Raw genomic sequence first — 19,026 nt, 5'->3', positions numbered from 1 at the left:
AGAAGACCAAAGTCCTCATCTCTATTGGACAAAGTATTTGGGCAGAAGCACCACTAAGCTTTCCTCCTAAAGGAAACAAAAGCAACCCTAGGGAATTTACAAAACAAGAAAAGATCCGAACTTGGCAGGGAACTCTTCATTCCAAGAAGCTCATAGAAGGAGAGAAAGATAAGGGAAAGCTCCTTCACCCTTTAGAAGGAGAATGCAGGGGCTGTTCTATTTTGGCTACTAAGTATCCCACTCCTTTCCCTTTGGGGTTACAGGCTTATTGTAGAACCATCCCTTCTTTCAATTATGTCCATCTTTGCTTTATATATTTTAATGGTCTGTTGTTAGTTGCACAAATGTTTGCAAATGCTGGATCTTGTTATTTTGAACCATTGTTAACATATAGTGTCCTCTGTCTCTTGCAAATTTCCATTCTTTTTGTTGATATTAGTATACCACCATGCTTTCTTTTTATTGTCATTTTCATAGGTTATCTTTTCCCCCTCTCCTCACTTTTATTCACTTTCAACCTCTTTACGTCTTCAGATCTAAAGTGAGATGCTTGGAGACAGTATAGGCTTCATCATAAAAAAAGGGCAATGCCAAAGAATGTTCAATTTATCATACAATTGTGCTCACTTCACACGCTAGCAAAGTTAAGCTCTAAATGCTTCAAGCTAGGATTCAGCAGTACGTGAACCGAGAACTTCCAGGTATACAACCTGGGTTTTGAAAAGGGTAAGGAGCCAGAGAACAAATTGTGAACACCTGGTGTATCATAGAAAAGGCAAGAGAGTTCCAGAAAAGCATCTATTTCTGCTTCATTGACTGTTCAAAAGCCTTTGAATGTGTGTATCACAACAAACTGTGGAAAATTCTTGAAGAGACGTTAATACCAGACTATCTTACCTGACTCCTGAGAAACCTGCATGCAGATCAAGAAGCAACAGTTAGAACTAGATATGGAAAAACTGACTGGCTCAAACTTAGGAAAGGTGTAGAACAAGACTGTATATCATCACTCTGCTTATTTAACTTCAATCAGAGTATATCATTGTAAATGCCAGACAGGATGAAACATAAGCTGGAACCAAAATTAGCAGAGAAATATCAACAATCTCAGATATGCAGATGATATCACTCTAATGGCAAAAAGTGAAGAAGAACTCAAGAGCCTCTTGATGAGGATGAAAAAGGAGAGTTAAAAAGCTGGCTTAAAACTCAGCGTTCAAAAAATTAAGATCATGGCATCCTGTCCCATTACTTCATGGCAATTACAAGATGAAGAAGTGGAAACAGTGACAGAATGTATTTTCTTGGGCTCCAAAATCACTGCAGATGGTGACTGCAAGAGTGAAATTAAAAGACACTTGCTCCTTGGAAGGAAAGCTATGAAAAACTTTGACATCTTATTTAAAGGCAGACATGTCACTTTGCCAACGAGAGTAGCTGTTCAATTGCTCAGTCCTGTCTGACTCTTTGCAAACCCATGGACTGCAGCAAGCCAGTCTTTCCTGTCCTTCACCATCTCCCAGGGTTTGCTCAAACTCAGGTCCATTAAGTACGTGATGCCATCCAACCATCTCATCTTCTGTCATCCTCTGTCACAAGTGTGCATACAGTCAAAGCTATGGTTTTTCTAGTAGTCATATATGGAATAAGATGTGGACCGTAAAGAGGCTGAGCACAGAAGTACTGATACTTTTGAACTACAGTGCTGGAGAAGACTCTTGCGAGTTCCTTGGACTGCAAGATCAAACCAGTCCATCCTAAAGGAAATCAACCCTGAAATATTCATTGGAAAGACTGATGCTGAAACTCCAGTACTTTGGTCACCTGTTGCAAAGAGCCGACTCACTGGAAAAGACCCTGATTCTGGCAAAGACTGAAGGCAACAGGAGAAGAGGGTAGCAGAGGATGAGATGGTTGGATGGCATCACTGACTCAGTGCACATGAGTTTGAGCAAACTTCGGGAGATGGAGAAGTCAGGGAAGCCTGGCGTGCTGCGGTCCATCCAGTGGCAAAGAATCAGACATGACATAGTGACAGAACAACAAAGATTTGGACTAAATACATTTAGTTCCAGAGCTTGGACTTTAAAACATTCGCATGACAGGTATGGGGCACAATAAAAACAGTGACAAGTGAAAACTTTCCCCACCTCAGAGTTCTCGGGTTGCTCTAGGGTGGAAGGGATCACAATTCAAGTCAAGTCGCGTTCTCAGAGAGGTACTCCCTAGCATTCTTTTCTGGGCTTGTGAGTGCTCTGTTCTCCCACAGCTCCTTTGCCTGTCCTCATCTGAGCACTTATCACCTTGCATAGAAATAGCCTGTGGGCTCCAACACATTTCTAGAATGGAGCGCATCTGTTTTCTCTACCACTGCACCCCCCACACGTAGCCCAAGAACTAGCACGATGCTCAGTAGATATTGCTGGAATGAATTCACAAAGGAAGGCAGGAACAGGAAAACTATCCTTATCCATCCACCTCTTATCTGCACACCCTGGCACAGAGGTGAGTCACACACGGGGAAGCACCAACAACAGGCAAAACAGATTCATGTTCCCTGTCATTCTCTGCAGGCAGAGGAAGGGCAGCTGAGAGCAATGAGGGGCAGAGACATCTATGTTTGGAGATAGAGAATGGCGAGAAGAGGCAAGGCAGGTGAAGAGAACGGGGAGAAGAGACAAGGCAGGAAAGAACACGGGACAGAAAATAAGTGCCTGAGGAAAGGCAAAGAAATAGAGGAAGAGAGACTGCAGAGGGAATACCAACGCTTCCCGACCCAGGACCAGATACATCTAGTTTAAAGACAGATAGACATCCCAGGAAACTTCTCTCTTTCACTCCCCCTTCCTCTCTGTTTTGCCCTTCCTCTTCCTCTCTTTCCTGCCCATCTCCTAATTTCCCCAAGGCCCAAGGACTTTGCACTTCATGTTCTAGCCAGTAAGAAATTACTGACACCTGAAAGCAGGAGAAAATTTGGAGGGCGTGCTATCAACAGATTTGCATCCAAAAAGAAAGCACTGGAAGATGTCTAAGGTTTAGTCTTGGATCAGGACTGAAGTTATCCACATCTTGTCTGTACTGATAACACATTAAGGGTGATTTGGCCACTTGGCTCCTTCTCAGGAAGTCCCTGAAGAGGGAACCCAAGAAGCTGTCAACCCCCTTTCCAAGAAGGGTAACCATCATGACCGGCCTCCCAACCCCATCTATCCTTAAGGAGAAATCCCCAACAACCACAGCTCCAATATACCCCATTTGCATTAGTGTCCCCTCAAATTAAACACTTTTTCTTTTCTTTAAGGTCTTCAGGTGATGGACATAAATTGATTAATTCATGTGGGTGAGTTAGGAAAGGTTAGAATAAAATGCTTCTCCTCCGGCCTTAATATTTTGGTTATTTTAAAGGCAATCTGAAAGGAGAATGGAGGAGCGGCACAATCATCAGTCACAATTCCTGGGCCCTAATATCCAAACACAAGAGTAGTTAAAGGAGAATCAACCTGAACAATACACATTCTTTGGAAATGCCCTACAGTGTTCCTGCCTCTAAGGAAAAGCCGTCTCAGAAACACCAAGCCTTGAACCCATGACATTACTCTTGTCTCCTCAACCAGTAACATTCTAGTTAGTAGGTGGGTTGTTCTCCGTCCTGGAATCCCATAATCAGGAGGAGAGCTCTGGGTCTCATATCACAAGGCTCTCAATAATAGAAACAAGCACAGCTGCCTCAGTTATCCCCAAGCTGTTGCTGAAATTAGTTTGAGTCGCACATCCATGCCAACCAAAACCAGAGAACCCCCCACTCTGCAAGGGGTTAGACTTTGGGAAGATTACTCCTGCAGTGACCCAGTGCTTAGAAACAAGGAGGGGAAGATGAGACAATGAGACATCTGCTGCTGCGGCCAATGACATCCAAGTGGCCAAATAGAGTGGACTTTTCGGTCCTCGTTATTCCTTATCTGAGCTCTTTACCTTCTTGATGTTCAGTCCCGAAGTCATGTTCAACTCTTTGTGAATTCATGGACTGCAGCACACCAGGCTTCCCTCTCCTTCACCATCTCCTGGAATTTGCTCAAACCTATGTCCATTGAATTGGTGATACCATCTAACCATCTCATTCTCAGATGTCCCCATCTCCTCCTGCCTTCTATCTTTTCCAGCATCAGGGTATTTTCCAATAAGTCAGTTCTTTGAAAAAGGTGGCCAGAGTTTAGGAGCTTCAGCTTCAGCACCAGTTCTTCCAATGAATATTCAGGATTTATTTCCTTCCAGACTAACTGGTTTGACTCCTTGCTGTCCAAGGGACTCTCAAGAATCTTCTCCAACATCACAGTTCAAAAGCATCAATTTTTTGGTGCTCAGCCTTCTTTATGATCCAGCTGTCACATCCATACATGACTACTGGAAAAACCAAAGCTTTGACTATATGGACCTTTGTCAGCAAAGTGAAGTCTCTGCTTTTTAATACGCTGTCTACATTTGTCATAGCTTTCTTCCAAGGAGCAAGTGTCTTTTAATTTCACACCTATAGTCACCATTGACACTGATTTTGGAGCCCAAGAAAATAAAATGTGTCACTGTTTCCATTATTTCCCCATCTATTTGCCATGAAGTGATGGGACCAGATGCCATGATCTTTGTTTTTTGACTGTTGAGTTTTAAGCCAGTTTTTTCACTCTCCTCTTTCATTCTCATCAAGAGGCTCCTTAGTTCCTCTATGCTTTCTGCCATAAAGGTGGTATCATCTGCATATCTGAGGTTATTGATATTTCTCTGACAATCTTGACTCCAGCTTGTGCTTCATCCAGCCCAGCATTTTGCATGATGTACTCTTCCTATAAGTTAAATAAATAGGGGTGATATATGCAGCCTTGACTTACTCCTGTACCAATTTTGAACCAGTCTGTTGTTCCATGTCCAGTTCTAACTGTTGCTTTTTAACCTGCATACAGATTTCTCAGGAGGCAGGTAACGTGGTCTGATATTCCCATCTCTTTCAGAATGTTCCACAATTTGTTGTGATCCACACAGTCAAACACGTTAGCGAAGTCAGTGAAGCAGATGTTTTCTGGAATTCTCTTGCTTTTTCTATGATGCAATGGATGGTGGCAATTTGATCTCTGCCTTTTTTAAATCCAGCTTGTACATCTGGAAGCTCTTGGTTCATGTACTATTGAATCCTAGCTTGGAGGATTATGAGCATGACCTTGCCTGCATGTGAATTGAAGGCAATTGTGTGGTAGCTTGAACATTCTTTGGTGTTGCCCTTTTTGGGACTGGAATGAAAACTGACCTTTTCCAGTCCTGTGGCCACTGCTAAGTTTTCCAAATTTGCTGGCATATTGAGTGCAGCACTTTCACAACATCATCTTTTAGGACTTGAAATAGCTCAGCAGGAATTCTATCAACTCCACTAGCTTTGTTCATAGAGATGTTACCTAAGGCCCACTTGACTTTGCACTGCAGGATGTCTAGCTCTAGGTGAGTGGTCACACCATCGTGGTTATCTGCATCATTAAAATCTATTTCGTATAGCTCTGTGTATTCTTGCCACCTCTTCTTAGTATCTTCTGATTCTGTTAGGTCCATACCGTTTGTCCTTTATTGAGCCCATCTTTGTATGAAATGTTCCCTTGGTATCTCTAATTTTCTTGAAGAGATCCCTAGCCTTTCCCATTCTATTGTTTTCCTCTATTTCTTTGCCTTGTTCATTTAAGAATGCTTTCTTATCTTTCCTTGCTATTCTTGTATATCTTTCCTCTTCTCCTTTGCCTTTCACGTTTTTTCTTTTCTCAGCAATTTGTAAGGCCTCCTCAGAAAACCATTTTGTCTTTCTTTGTCTTGGGGATGGTTGTGATCACCACCTTATGTACAGTGTTACAAACCTCCATCCATAATTCTTCAGGCATTCTATCAGATCTAATCCCTTGAATCTATTTGTCACCTGCACTGTATAATTATAAGGGATTTGATTTAGGTTATACCTGAATGGCCTAATGGTTTTCCCTAACTTCTTCTATTTCAGTCTGAATTTGGCAATAAGGAGTTCATGATCTGAGCCACAGTCAGCTCCCGGTCTTCTTTCTCCTGCCTGTATAGAGCTTCTCCATCTTCCACGGCAAAAAATATAATCAATCTGATATCGGTATTGACCATCTGGTGATGTCCATGTGTACAGGTCTCTCTCGTGTTGTTTGCTGAGGGTGTTTGCTATGGCTAGTGAATTCTCTTGGCAAAACTCTGTTAGCCTTTGTCCCACTTCATTTTGTACTCCACAGCCAAACTTGCCTGTTATTCCAGATATCTCTTGACTTCCTACTTTTGCTTTCCAGTCCTCTGTGATGAAAAGGACAACATTTTGGTGTTAGTTTGAGAAGATCTCATAGGTCTTCATAGGACCATTCAACTTCAACTTCTTCAGGATTAGTGGTTGGGGCATAGAGTTGGATGACTTTGATATAGAATGGTTTGCCTTGGAAATGAACCAAGATCACTCTGCAATTTTTGAGACTGTGTCCAAGCAGTGCATTTCAGTGGAGAAGGAAATGGCACCCCACTCCAGTACTCTTGCCTGGAAAATCCCATGGACGGAGGAGCCTGGTGGGCTACTCTCCATGGGGTTGCAAAGAGTCAGACACGACTGAGTGAATTCACTTTCACTTTTCACTTTCATGCATTGGAGAAGGAAATGGCAACCCACTCCAGTGTTCTTGCCTAGAGAATCCCAGGGACGGGGGAGCCTGGTGGGCTGCCATCTATGGGGTTGCACAGAGTCAGACACAACTGAAGCGACTTAGCAGCAGCAGCAGCAGTGCATTTCAGATCCTTTTGTTGACGATCAGGGCTACTCCTTTACTTCTAAGGGATTCTTGTCCACGGTAGTAGATATTATGGTCATCTGAATTAAATTCACCCATTTCCATCCATATTAGTTCACTGATTTCTAAAATGTCTATGTTCACTCTTGTGTCTCCTCTTTGACCACTTCCAATCTACTTTGATTCATGGGCCTAACATTCCAGGTTCTTATGCAATATTGTTCTTTATAGCATCGGACTTTGCTTTCACCTCCAGACTTTGCTTTCACCTCCAAACAACTGAGCATTGTTTCTGCTTTGGTTTAGGATTTTCACTCCTTCTGGAGCTATTTCTTTGCTCTTTTCCAGTAGCATATTGGGCACCTACCTGTCTGGGGAGTTCATCTTTCAGTGTCCTATCTTTTTGCCTTTTCATACTGCTCATGGGGTTCTCCTGACATCCTTTCAACATTTCTGAACATTTATTCTCAGGTTCCTTGGCTAGACTCTTCCTTCATGAGTTCCTCAAGTACCATTCCCTAAGAAAGGACACATATTCCCTCCTTTATAGACTGCATGAGCCCCTGGCTTCAGAAAATTTCACTGATGGCCCCCAAATTGCTGTCTCTGATCCAGAGGTTTCTTGGGCTAAACCTTGAAATTCAACTGCCACCTAGATATCTTCAAGGCAGCTTAGTTCCCCATGTGACCGAAACAGTCAGTTCTATCCCTCACTGATCTCATACCAGGCCATTGTCTAGACATCCTAACTCTCAGTCACCCAAATGACAACCAAGTGGTGATTCTAAACTTCTTCCCTTCCCATCTCCCCTCTGTGCCACTGCTCATAAACGTAAAATCTTTTAATTCATCAAATCCCACTGTTCCTTTCCATGGGCATTGCCCTACTCAAGCCTTCATGTGGCTTATTGAACCTATTCATTACTGACCTCCTTGTTCCTAGTCTCTTTCCCTGGGATCTGTCACCTTTGTGATACCAACATGATCTTTGTAAAACAAACATGATCAGGTCAATCTTTCTTTAAAATTCTGTAATGCTCCCATCACATACAGCATAAACCCCAAATCACTGGCATCATGTAAAAAGTTCCCCATCACCCGGGTTCTGTTAATATTTCCAGCATCACCTCCTGCATCTGCCCAACAAACATTCCATGCTCCAGAATTGAAAACCAAGTTGCTGCCATAACATGATCTCTCTAAAATAGTCATGATTCTAAATAGACTATTCACTCAACCTAAATTGCCCTGATTTCCCATAGACTCCTGTACATCTTCCAAGACACACTCAGCAGTTATCCTTCATGAGTCATCACCACTGACACTCCAGCAGAGTTAGGGTGTCATGGTAACCGCTCAGTAGTATTTTTGTTATATTAATATGCTTCAGATGAAAATTATGTGTTTGTACGGATGTCTATCCTGCCAAACACTGAGCAAGTCACATGCCATTCATGTGCTTCTCTCTCCCACAACAGCAGAGGGTAGCTGCCCCCTGCATGCTTGCTAAGGTGCACACAGGCACATGTGCACACGACCTCACACCTGCTTTGGACCATGACTGGATGGAACCATGGGGACCAGGCTGGCACAAGGAGGAGGAATGCACAAAACTCTCCCTTTTGTGCCCCCACACTCATCACTCCCCCGTCAGACCTGAGGTTCTCCCTGACAGGGAAGCTGCCTTATCCTGACTGGGAGAGGGACCAGCTGAAGGATGAGGAGGAAGAAGAGACAAATCTTGAGAGTCACCTGCAACAAATAAAGACCCTTGTCTGAGGCTTCCCTGATGGTCCAGTGGTTAAGACTCCATGCTTCCACAGCAGGGGAAATGGGTTCAAATCCCTGGTCGTGGAAATAGGAAATAAGATACCACCAGTCACTCAATGCAACCAAAATAAAAAATGTGAGTCAACTTTTAAAAACTGAGAAAGGAAACAAAGACTCAGATGCTTATACACCAGTGTTCATTGCAACATTATTCACAACAGTCAAGGGACTTACAATTATATTGAGCATTTCTGAGCCTATTTCCTTATACTAAAAATGAAGCTAGTAAACAATGATTAGAATTTACTAAAGATCAGATGACATAATATTAAGAAACATACTTTGCTTTTTTATAAAAAAGCATAAATGAAAATGAAGAGGAACACACATTTCTAAATGCCAGTTATTCTTGTTGTGGGGAGGAAAACGGAAAGGGAGCAGTCCCAGGCACAAAACAGATCATTCAACTTCGTCTGGAAATCGCAAGACCAAGCTCACTGGAGTGGGGAGAGACTAGGAGGGAACACAGTTCTTAATACAGGTCCCTGAGGGCCCCTACACAAAAGCGGAACCCACAGCATTCCTCACCAAGCACCATACGTCTCCACGTTAGGTCCCACTGGCCAACAGAAATCAGCACTCAGCCTACAGACATCTCAGGTCTGAGCACAAAGTGGCTTCTGTGCAGCTCAAAGACATTCCCTCTGCCCCAGAGGCGCCCGGACGCTGGACCTGCCCAGCCCAGTTCTGTTATTGACACTTGAGAGGGGAGAAGTGCTCTTCTAGGGGACAATCTCCTGCACCTCCCCCTCTAGTGGCCAATATGAGAAATAGCAAGAAGCAGGGTGGGATCTAAGAAAAAAACAAAAGTTTGCCTTCTGGATGACCTCTCAGTCTACCCCTAGCTCCTGTCCAGTCCCACAAGACGCAACGGCTAAGGATCCCTTGTCCTCCACACATCTCTGACCTGGAATCCGGGCTCCTGCACTCACACACCTTGTCGGAGTCTCAGTAGCACTTGCTTCTAGCACAGACATGCCTTCTTTTCTCTCCACACTGAGGCCAGGAGCTGAGAGATGACATCCAAGTGGACGCTGAGAGCTTTCTCTCTTGATACTCCACAGGCTCTAAAAGACACCTGTTAAAGGTCACCTCTTAGCACAGTGTTCAGATCTGAGAATTTCGTGGACTTCTGTATTTTCCACGTGAAAACACATGAGTGTACAAGGCTAATAAGAGTGGTGATGGTTTTGGCTTTTTCTTTGTACCTTTCTTTCTGAAAAAATGCACACAAAAAAATGTTTTTAACTGAACATCGACCATCATCACCATTTCCTAGAAAAAAACACATTTTAAAAACAAAATTGGAAATGATCATCTCAGAATACATAAAAATCTTCAGTTGAAATAAATTGCTTTCACAGTGACACTACTTTACCTTTGAATTTCTCATTTTCTCACACAAACTAGTGAACGTTTACTACAGATGATCAAATGCAGACACCACACATGGGAGGATAAGTCAGTACAAACCACCCCGCTGCTTCAAGCTTCCTCTGTCTTTTCCATTCCAGTGGCACTCCTCTGTTCTCAGATTCTTCCTTCAGCTATAATAGAATTGATCCATTCCTCCGCAGTGATGTCACATACCTCATACATAACTTTATTATACCACTGATCATATCTCAATCCTTGGGAAAAGACTGAACCTTTTGTTATTGTTGCTGTTAAGCCAACATTTCCTGTCTTTGTAGGTTCAAAGCACTGATTTACACAAAATACAAGTCAGATTGATAAAGGAACTAAAACACTGCCCAAGAAGAAAACTCCAAAGAAAACTTATGCTTTTAGTGTGTTCTTTTATTACTTCTAAGACATAACTTTTCCTATTTTGGCATCTTCCATTTCATTCTGCATTTCATCCCATGTGGTGTGAAGTCAAGGAGCAGCCAACCGTTGACGGCATCTGGGGAAATGGTACAAGTAACATTAGGGACGTCACACCTTCTAACCACCTTCATCCAGTCACAGCCAGTGACTGTGTCCCATTCATTCTACCTCCTGCTGCCTCTTTAATCTGTTTCCCACACCACTGCCCCTAAGCCTCACTGCCCCTGACATTTGATTAGTTCAGGTCTAGATCAGTTGCAGGGCTTCCCTTGTGGCTCAGCTGGTAAAGAATCTGCCTGCAATGCGGGAGACCTGGGTTCGATCCCTCGGTTGGGAAGATCCCCTGGAGAAGGGAAAGGCTACCCACTCCAGTATTCTGGCCTGGAGAATTCCATGAACTGTATAGTCCATGGGGTTGCAAAGAGTTGGACATGACTGAACAACTTTCACTTTCTGGTCAGTTACAAGGCTTTAAACTAGAACTAATACAAAACCTATCTCAAAGCGACTTGAACAAAAAGCATATACACCACCTCATGAACCAGGAAATTCAGAGGCAAGGCAGTTTCAGGCTTGACTGACTTGGCACCAGCTCAGTGTTTTCAAGGACCTGGGCACTTTCAGCCTCTCTACCCTGGCTAATCCTCTGGCTGAGGGTAAAATGTCTGCTGATGTGCAATACTTTTCTAGGTCTGTGCTTGCTCGCTCAGTCATGTCCAACTCTGCAACCCTTATGGACAGCAGCCCGCCAGGCGCCTCTGTCCATGGGGATTCTCCAGGCAAGAATACTGGAGTGGGTTGCCAGGCCCTTCTCTAAGGGATCTTCCCAACTCAAGGACTGGATCAGGGTCTCCCGGCTTGCAGGCAGATTCTTTACCGTCTGACCCACCTCACACAGCAAAGAATCCCCATGGACAGAGGAGCCTGGCAGGCTACACTCCAGAGTCAGACACAACTAATAATTTCACTTTCCAGGTCTACCATAACACAATACCACAGACTCATAAGGAGAAGGGAAATTAAACAACAGACTTCTCTTTCTCTCAGAGTTCTGGAAAGTAGAAGTCCAAGATCAAGTGTTGGCAGGTCCAGTCCCTTCAGAGGCCTCCTTCTTGATCTGCAAATGGCCCGCTTCTCACTGTGTCCTCATGTGGCTTTTCCTCTCTGCGTGCATCCCTAGCCATGTGCTTGCACTTAAAAGGGATATAAATGAGTGGATTAGACCCACACTAATGGGCTCATTTTAAGTACATAATCTCTTTAAAGGCCTGACCCTCAAATGCAGTCATATTCTGAGGTCTTAGGATTATGGTTCTGGTGTGAATTTGGGGAGAATGAAGTACAGCCTATAATAATCTATAAGGCTACAACACATCTAGAGGGAAAAGGAGATTCTCCTCCTCTGGCTATTCTTGAGAAGAAATGAAGGTTTTTCCGGAGGCCCCAGTACACTTTTCCTCATTTCTCATTGGCCAGAGACAGGACATATGACCACTCCTGAATCAGCCTTTGGCCAGGAGTGAAAAACTCTTTATTGCTTCAGATTAATCCTCCGGGATGATGCTGGTGACCACAGGTCAAGGACCAGCTGAAGCCCCCCTTCCTGAAATGGCCTTCTGCCCTTTCCTAATCTTCTGTGTCAGTGTTGGCCCACTGCAACACCTTCCCCACACTGCTGCCAGCAAGGGTCCTTGCAAAGCAAAAGCAAATCCACAGTCCCAACAAAATTCCCACATCTTTAGCCAGAGCACCAGGCTCAGACTCCACACCATGGAGGTTGGATCAGTTACAATAAGCCACTCCAAACACACTGGCGTAACAAAGATCACTTCTTTTGCTCATGAGTTTACAGTTTGAGCAGGGCTCAGTGGGGACGGCTTGTTCCTACTGCACGTGGTGTCACTGGGACATTTGACGGGCTTCTCTCTGCTCGATTCCCTCAGTGACCTTCCTTCCCAATACCTCAATTTTACCTTCTCTTTCCTGATGCTCTCTAGATTCTTTCTTTGCTTTTTTCAATCCCCTGACCCCTCCCACCTTTTCTCCTTCCTCTTTCTCTGCCCACGTTTGTCCCTGCTTTTCATGTGGAATTAACTGTCATCACCCACTCATTGTCCCATTCTAGACACTGCACCTGGGACTTGGGACAGATTTCGGGTCAGTCCTCTGCCTCATCCGTGTCTCTTCCAGAATCAGTATAAAGAGACAGGCAGAATAATCACAAATCACAAAGCTTCTAATATTTTTCATCTCTCCCATTTTTTCCTACTCCTCATCTCTCTGCACTGGCAGGTCCACAGTCAAGAGTTAACACTTTCATCTTTGCCTCAGGTTTCCATGTGTGGAGGACCCAGGTTAAGATAAACACCAAAGAAATGCTTCTGAAGACAGGCTGTGAGGATGGACTTTAGAATCAAAGTGCTCACATATCTGAAAGGAAGAGTGACCCATTGCTGCTGGTCAGCGGGATTGTATGAACGCAGGGTGCTTGCCCTCTCCACCTTTCTCTTTCCCATTTTGTGCCTTTGTGCCCTGTAGATCAATTTCTCTCACACTGAACATCCCTGTGCACCAGAAAATAGGAAACAGGGAGAAAAGTTAAGACGGAAATTGTAGAAAAAGAAGCAAGAGACTGTCAGAGTACTGATCATGAAGAGAAGCAGGGGAAAGGGAGGGAAATATTAGGAGCTAGCAACTGCAGCCAAGGGATCATCCCAATACAGGACAACCTAAAACGGGGAGACAGGGTGGAATTTGAGGCTGGATTGTGCATAATGACAGGTTGGAAACTGTTGGAAGGTGGAGGAGGTTTGGAAGAATTAAAAGAAGGAATAAATAATTGATTCCGAGAGACTTGCTGTTTTGAATTTAGATGCATCATCAAAGAGCAGTCCTTGTCAACAGAACTCAAAATGTGCTTTAGGCTAAAAAAGAAAATTGACAGTATGTGTGTGTATAGAGGGAAAATGAAATTGTTCCCCCTTCCTCACCTCACATCCAGCCCAGCTTCTCCAAGTGACTTTTTATGTGTTAGGCTAAAAAGAAAACTTCACTGTAAAAATTAACACATACAGAGAAGGATATAAAACAAAAATATACCATTTAATTAATTTTAAAAAGCAAAAGCTATGGATTCACTAACCTCCATAAGAAATAAAATTTTGTCAGGACTCCAAACCTGTTTCTTCCAGATGACAAATCCCTTCTGAGACGTATCCTCCAAGATCATTTGCAAGTACGAAAACCTCCAATCAGTAGAAAAAGTTAATAACCGCATGCTGACACAGGCAGAGTCCGGGTCACTGAAACCAGAAGGCTGACGATATTGACCCTCAATTACCTCACAAGCAACCAATCGGAAGAATGTCCTCTAGCTGATCCTGCAACTCACAGCATTCTTCCTCAGCCTGTCTTTAAACCCCTTTCCCTGAAAACCAATGGGGAGATCAGAGGCAATGGGTGGGGGGACGAGGGGGACGCTAGCTACCCAGACTTCTCGCTGTCATCTGCAGTAGACACTGCACATCCCTTCACCATAATCCTGTGTCAGTAGACTGGCTTTTGTGCACACAGCCCAGCAGACTCAAGTTTGGTTCAGTAACCCTTGACATGAGAAGACAGAATTAAGGCAAGAGGTAACTAAAATAAATAGAGGAAGAAAAAAAAAATTAGCAGGAAGGAAAATCAGGAATGAGCTAGTAAGGAACAAATTTTCTTTTCTTGTAACAAAGTTTCTTCTTTTCCTCCTTTTCTTTCCTTTTATTGAGCTCCAAAATCACTGCAGATGGTGGCTGTAGGCATGAAACTAAAAGACACTAGCTTCTTGGAAGAAAAGCTATGACCAATTTAGACAGCATATTAAAAAGCAGAGACATTACTTTGCCAACAAAGGTCCATCTACTCAAAGCTATGATTTTTCCAAGAGTCATGTATGGATGTGAGAGTTGGACCATAAAGAAAGCTGAGCACCGAAGAATTGATGCTTTTGAACTGTGGTGTTGAAAAGACTCTTGAGCATCCCTTGGACTGCAAGGAAATCAATCCTGAATATTCATTGGAAGGACTGATGCTGAAGCTGAAACTCCATAATTTTGGCCACCTGATGTGAAGAACTAACTCATTGGAAAGACTCTGTTGCTGGGAAAGATTGAAAGCAGGAGGAAAGGGGACGACAGAGGATGAGATGGTCGGATGGCATCACTGGCTCAATTGACATGAGTTTGAGTAAGCTCTGGGAGTTGGTGATGGACAGGGAAGCCTGGTGTGCTGCAGTCCATGAGGTCACAAAGAGATGGACATGACTGAGCAACCGAACTGAACTGACTAAGAACAAAGATTTAATAAGGAGGTTAAAAAAAAAATAGAAGACACCAGAAAAACAAAACAAATGCAGTTAAAACTGGAGCAAAGCAACCTTGAACTGTACTGGTCTACTTACACGTGGGTTTATTTTCCAATATTAAAGAATATAGACCACACAGTTCATGACGTTGAACCTGCACATGTGGACCACAAACACAGGGGAACGTCAGAGGTGGAGGAATTCTGGGTACAGATGATCAACTATAACTTACATGTGGATTTTAGACTCTGAGGAGGAATGGTGCCCACAACCCACATGTTGTTCAAGGGTCAACTGTACATTAACAGTAGCTTACCAACTACCGCACAAGTCAGGTTTAGCCAAGAACAGCTGTGAGGCTTTCAGTTCACCCTTCTCCAGGCCATCTGCCTCTCAACCCATAGCAAGCCCATGGCCTCAGCTGTGGCTGCACGCTGTCCTTCAGGAGACACCAGACTACCCCTTCTCATAGTCTTGTCCTGAAACAAACACACTGAGCTGTGGGTAAACAATGTGTATTCCTCTCTCATGGGCTGACCTTGGCAAATCTGCCAGAGAGATTTTCAGGGAAGGATTGGTTTCAGGTTGTCTGGATGAGAAAACAAAATCATGCACGGCCACAAAATTTTCAGCATCTGGATTATCTAATATAGACACCGGTCAAGTTCCCGGGACTGGAGAAGGGAATGGCTACCCACTCCAGTGTTCTTGCCTGGAGAACCCCAGGGGCAGAGGTGCCTGGCAGTCCACACTCCATGGGGTCCAAAGAGTCAGACGTGACCGAGTGACTATCACAAGTTCCTGGGAACTTGGAAACCAGACACATATACAGTGTGACCTGTCAGGGAGCAGGGCAACCCTGACAGAGCTCTAGGGCAGGACTGAATTACCAATGAGGACCAGGTTTGACAAGGCTTGAGTCTGGGATTTGGTGCTGCCTTCTCACACTACCATAGTAAAGAAGAGTGGTAACATCAAGTCTTCTTACAAGAGGGAGTCTAACACCTTGGTTGTGATGTTGACTTGGATTTTGCTGGACCCGCAATCCATGGTTCAGCTGTCTTTGACTGTGAGGGCTGGCTTGCTGGGTTCCAGGACCTGGGACAGTGCTAAATCAATGCTAACAGGAATAACTTTGCAGGGCACTACAGGACTGGGGACTTTCAGCTAAACACAACGTCACTGATTCTGGGGACAGAATTTGAAGTATCAATGCATCAGAAAGAAATTCATCTTGACATTTGGGTGAATGTTGCTTAGACATTAGGTACCAGCTGCACTCATTTGGGCATTAAAACTAAATATCACTTGGATCTCACTGCTTCTGTTTCTGAAAAAAAACCAACAACTCTAGTTGGAGTAGGCTATACTCAGCCTCTGTGCCTGGTGTGAACCTAACACTGTCCTGGTAAACAGGGAGAGCATACTGCCTGGAGGCTACGAACTTGACCTTTCTCTGGGGTTGGAAGTTCATCCAGCTGTACAAACCTCTGGGAAGGGATATCAGAAGATTGGGTCTTAACACAATTGCTCTGTGACCAGTAGGATTAACTACCCCTCCTGGGCTTCCAGGTGGCGCTAGCGGTAAAGAACCCACCTGCCAACGCAGGAGGCATAAGAGACACAGGTTCGATCCTGGCTCAGGAAGATCCCCTAGAGGAGGGCATGGCTACCCACTCTAGCATTCTTGCCTGGGAAATCTCATGGGCAGAGGAGACTGGCAGACTGCAGTCCATGGGGAACCAAAGAGTTGGACTCAACTGAAGCGACTTAGCATGAACGCACACACCTCTGAACCCCAGTGATCAAAACAAAGGATGATCTACACAAGAACCCTATTTTAAATGTTTAGACAATTTCATATTACCTGGTCTCTGGTGAAATTGGTTATCTATCTAGTTATCAAGGCCGCATTCATGGAGCATTTTTAAATGCATTCATCTTGCATTTTTAAATCTATTTAACTGTTAAATATACTAACCACCAAAATGAAACTGCCCTTTGTGAAAATTGTTTTTAAAAAAGTAAAGACACGACCCTCTCTCCAGGGTTGCTCAGCGACAGCACTCTTGATGTTCTAGATCACTCTGCATTTGGGGGAGGCGTCCTGTACCGTCCGGTGTTTCACAGCAGGAGCTGGCCTCTGCCCAGTAGTGCTCGTGTCACCCCATATCAACTGGTGTCTGCATTGGATGCGTCAAGAGGCAGCCTTCACCTGGGGATCTGAGGATTTCTCCTGGTTCACTTCAGCTCAGTTAAGTCGCTCAGTCGTGTCCGACTCTTTGCGACCCCATGAACCGCAGGAGGCCAGGCCTCCCTGTCCATCACCAACTCCCGGAGTCCACCCAAACCCATGTCCATTGAGTCGGTGATGCCATCCAACCATCTCATCCTCTGTCGTCCCCTTCTCCTCCTGCCCTCAGTCTTTCCCAGCATCAGGGTCTTTTCGAATGAGTCAGTTCTTCGCATCAGGTGGCCAAAGTATTGGAGTTTCAGCTTCAACATCAGTCCCTCCAATGACACCCAGGACTGATCTCCTTTAGGATGGACTGGTTGGATCTCCTTGCAGTCCAAAGGACTCTCAAGAGTCTTCTCAACACCACAGTTCAAAAGCATAGATTCTTTGGTGCTCAGCTTTCTTTATAGTCCAATTCTTACATCCATACATGACTCCTGGAAAACCCATAGCCTTGACTAGACCTGGTAGATCAGGTCAAATTTGAGTCGAGGTGGAGGACACTCAGCTAGTTGTCAGTGAATTGTTTGATGTTGTGAGAACCTACCCCAACCCACAGATGTTGCAATTAGTACTAAAATCATTTTAGGGACACTGCCCTAAGGGATAAAGGACATGGCAGGTGTGACCTCAATCTTTTTTCCTACTGAATCTAAATAATAGTTATCTTTTCTGCTCTAAGATGTTTATGTTGAGGGCTTGATTTGACTGACCAATATGGTAGGGTAGGAAAATTAAGGAATGGCATCCCCTCTTCTTTATCTCCTTCAGGGAGTCCAAAGAAAGAGGAGCAAACTTGTGTCTGGGACCCAAGACTTGAAGTTCCAAACTCAGAACATCTGAAATGGAAATCAACCCACAGACGGCATTATTTTAAAACGTCCCTTTAGGTCTCAGTCAATTTGCAAAATGAATTCAGAGAAATTCAGAACCACAAAGTGAAGTAATTTATTCCCTTCTCTCCTTGTTAGCATTCTATTTTTCCATCTCTGAGGGTCTGGGCTTAGGAGCCGGGTTCCACATCTCACACTGCACAGCTCTCAGCGGTAGAACAGGAGCGCAGCTGCCTCAGTGATCTCCCGGCTGGAGCTGTGACCCCGGTGAGCCTCGTATCCATTCCAGTCAAAGGAGGAGAAATCTGCACACTGCGAGGGACTGCTCTCTGAAAAGTATCCTCCTCCACCGAGGCAGTGCTGGGGGGCAGGGAGAAGACACAGTGAGGGGTTGGCTGTGGACACCAACAAGCTCTGAATCTTCCAATCCCCTGGAATCTTTAGTCTGTTCCTGGAATCTTTAGTCTGTTCCTACTTGGCTTTGCTCCCTCCTCTGCCCATAAAACCCACTCTTCCAGTAGACTCTGAAACAATGTACTTCTCTGAATTCCTTTTGAACTTCCCTCATATTAACCCTCAGGCCTGCTAGCCTACCTTTCCCCCATAAACACTTTTCCTCAGGGCTCTGGCCACACCTCACTATCTGGATGATGGCTCATCCTCATAAACCAGGGCCCCTTGTTTATGTGGCTACCACAGGTGACACCTCATGAAGCTTGCTGTCATGTGTTTATATCTCTGTCCCAGTTCATCTGAGTCCCTTAATGACCCTGTCAGCTATGCATCTCTAGGGTCTATTGCTTTGTAAGTACCTATCATGCATTTTGAAAGAATCAGTTTTTGCAGGGGGACATGCAAATGGGGCTTTCCAAGTGTCCCAGTGGCAAAAAATCTGCCTACCAATGCAGGAGATGCCAGAGACAGGAGTGGGATCCCTGGGTCGGGAAGATCCACTGCAGTAGGAAATGGCAACTCACCCCGATATTTCTGCCTGAAAAATTCCAAGGACAGAGACAAAAATTCCATGCACAACTCATGGCACATGCAAATGGACATGGATGCATGGGATAAGGCTCCATGGAAGCCAGAGTGGGGGAAACTCCCTACCCTCCAAAGCCCACGTCTGTATTATCGTCT

At 44.4% G+C, this 19,026-nt stretch overlaps 1 pseudogene; it reads left to right on the top strand.

Moving 5' to 3' along the window:
- Positions 1-2,633: 2,633 nt before the first annotated feature.
- On the top strand, positions 2,634-16,342 carry LOC128044833 (voltage-dependent anion-selective channel protein 2-like; annotated as a pseudogene).
- Positions 16,343-19,026: the final 2,684 nt, after the last annotated feature.

This window comes from Budorcas taxicolor, chromosome 3 (assembly GCF_023091745.1).
Source record: "Budorcas taxicolor isolate Tak-1 chromosome 3, Takin1.1, whole genome shotgun sequence".
NCBI lineage: Eukaryota > Metazoa > Chordata > Mammalia > Artiodactyla > Bovidae > Budorcas > Budorcas taxicolor.
Note: the sequence above shows the minus strand (reverse complement) of the source record. Positions and strands in the feature narration are given on the sequence as shown.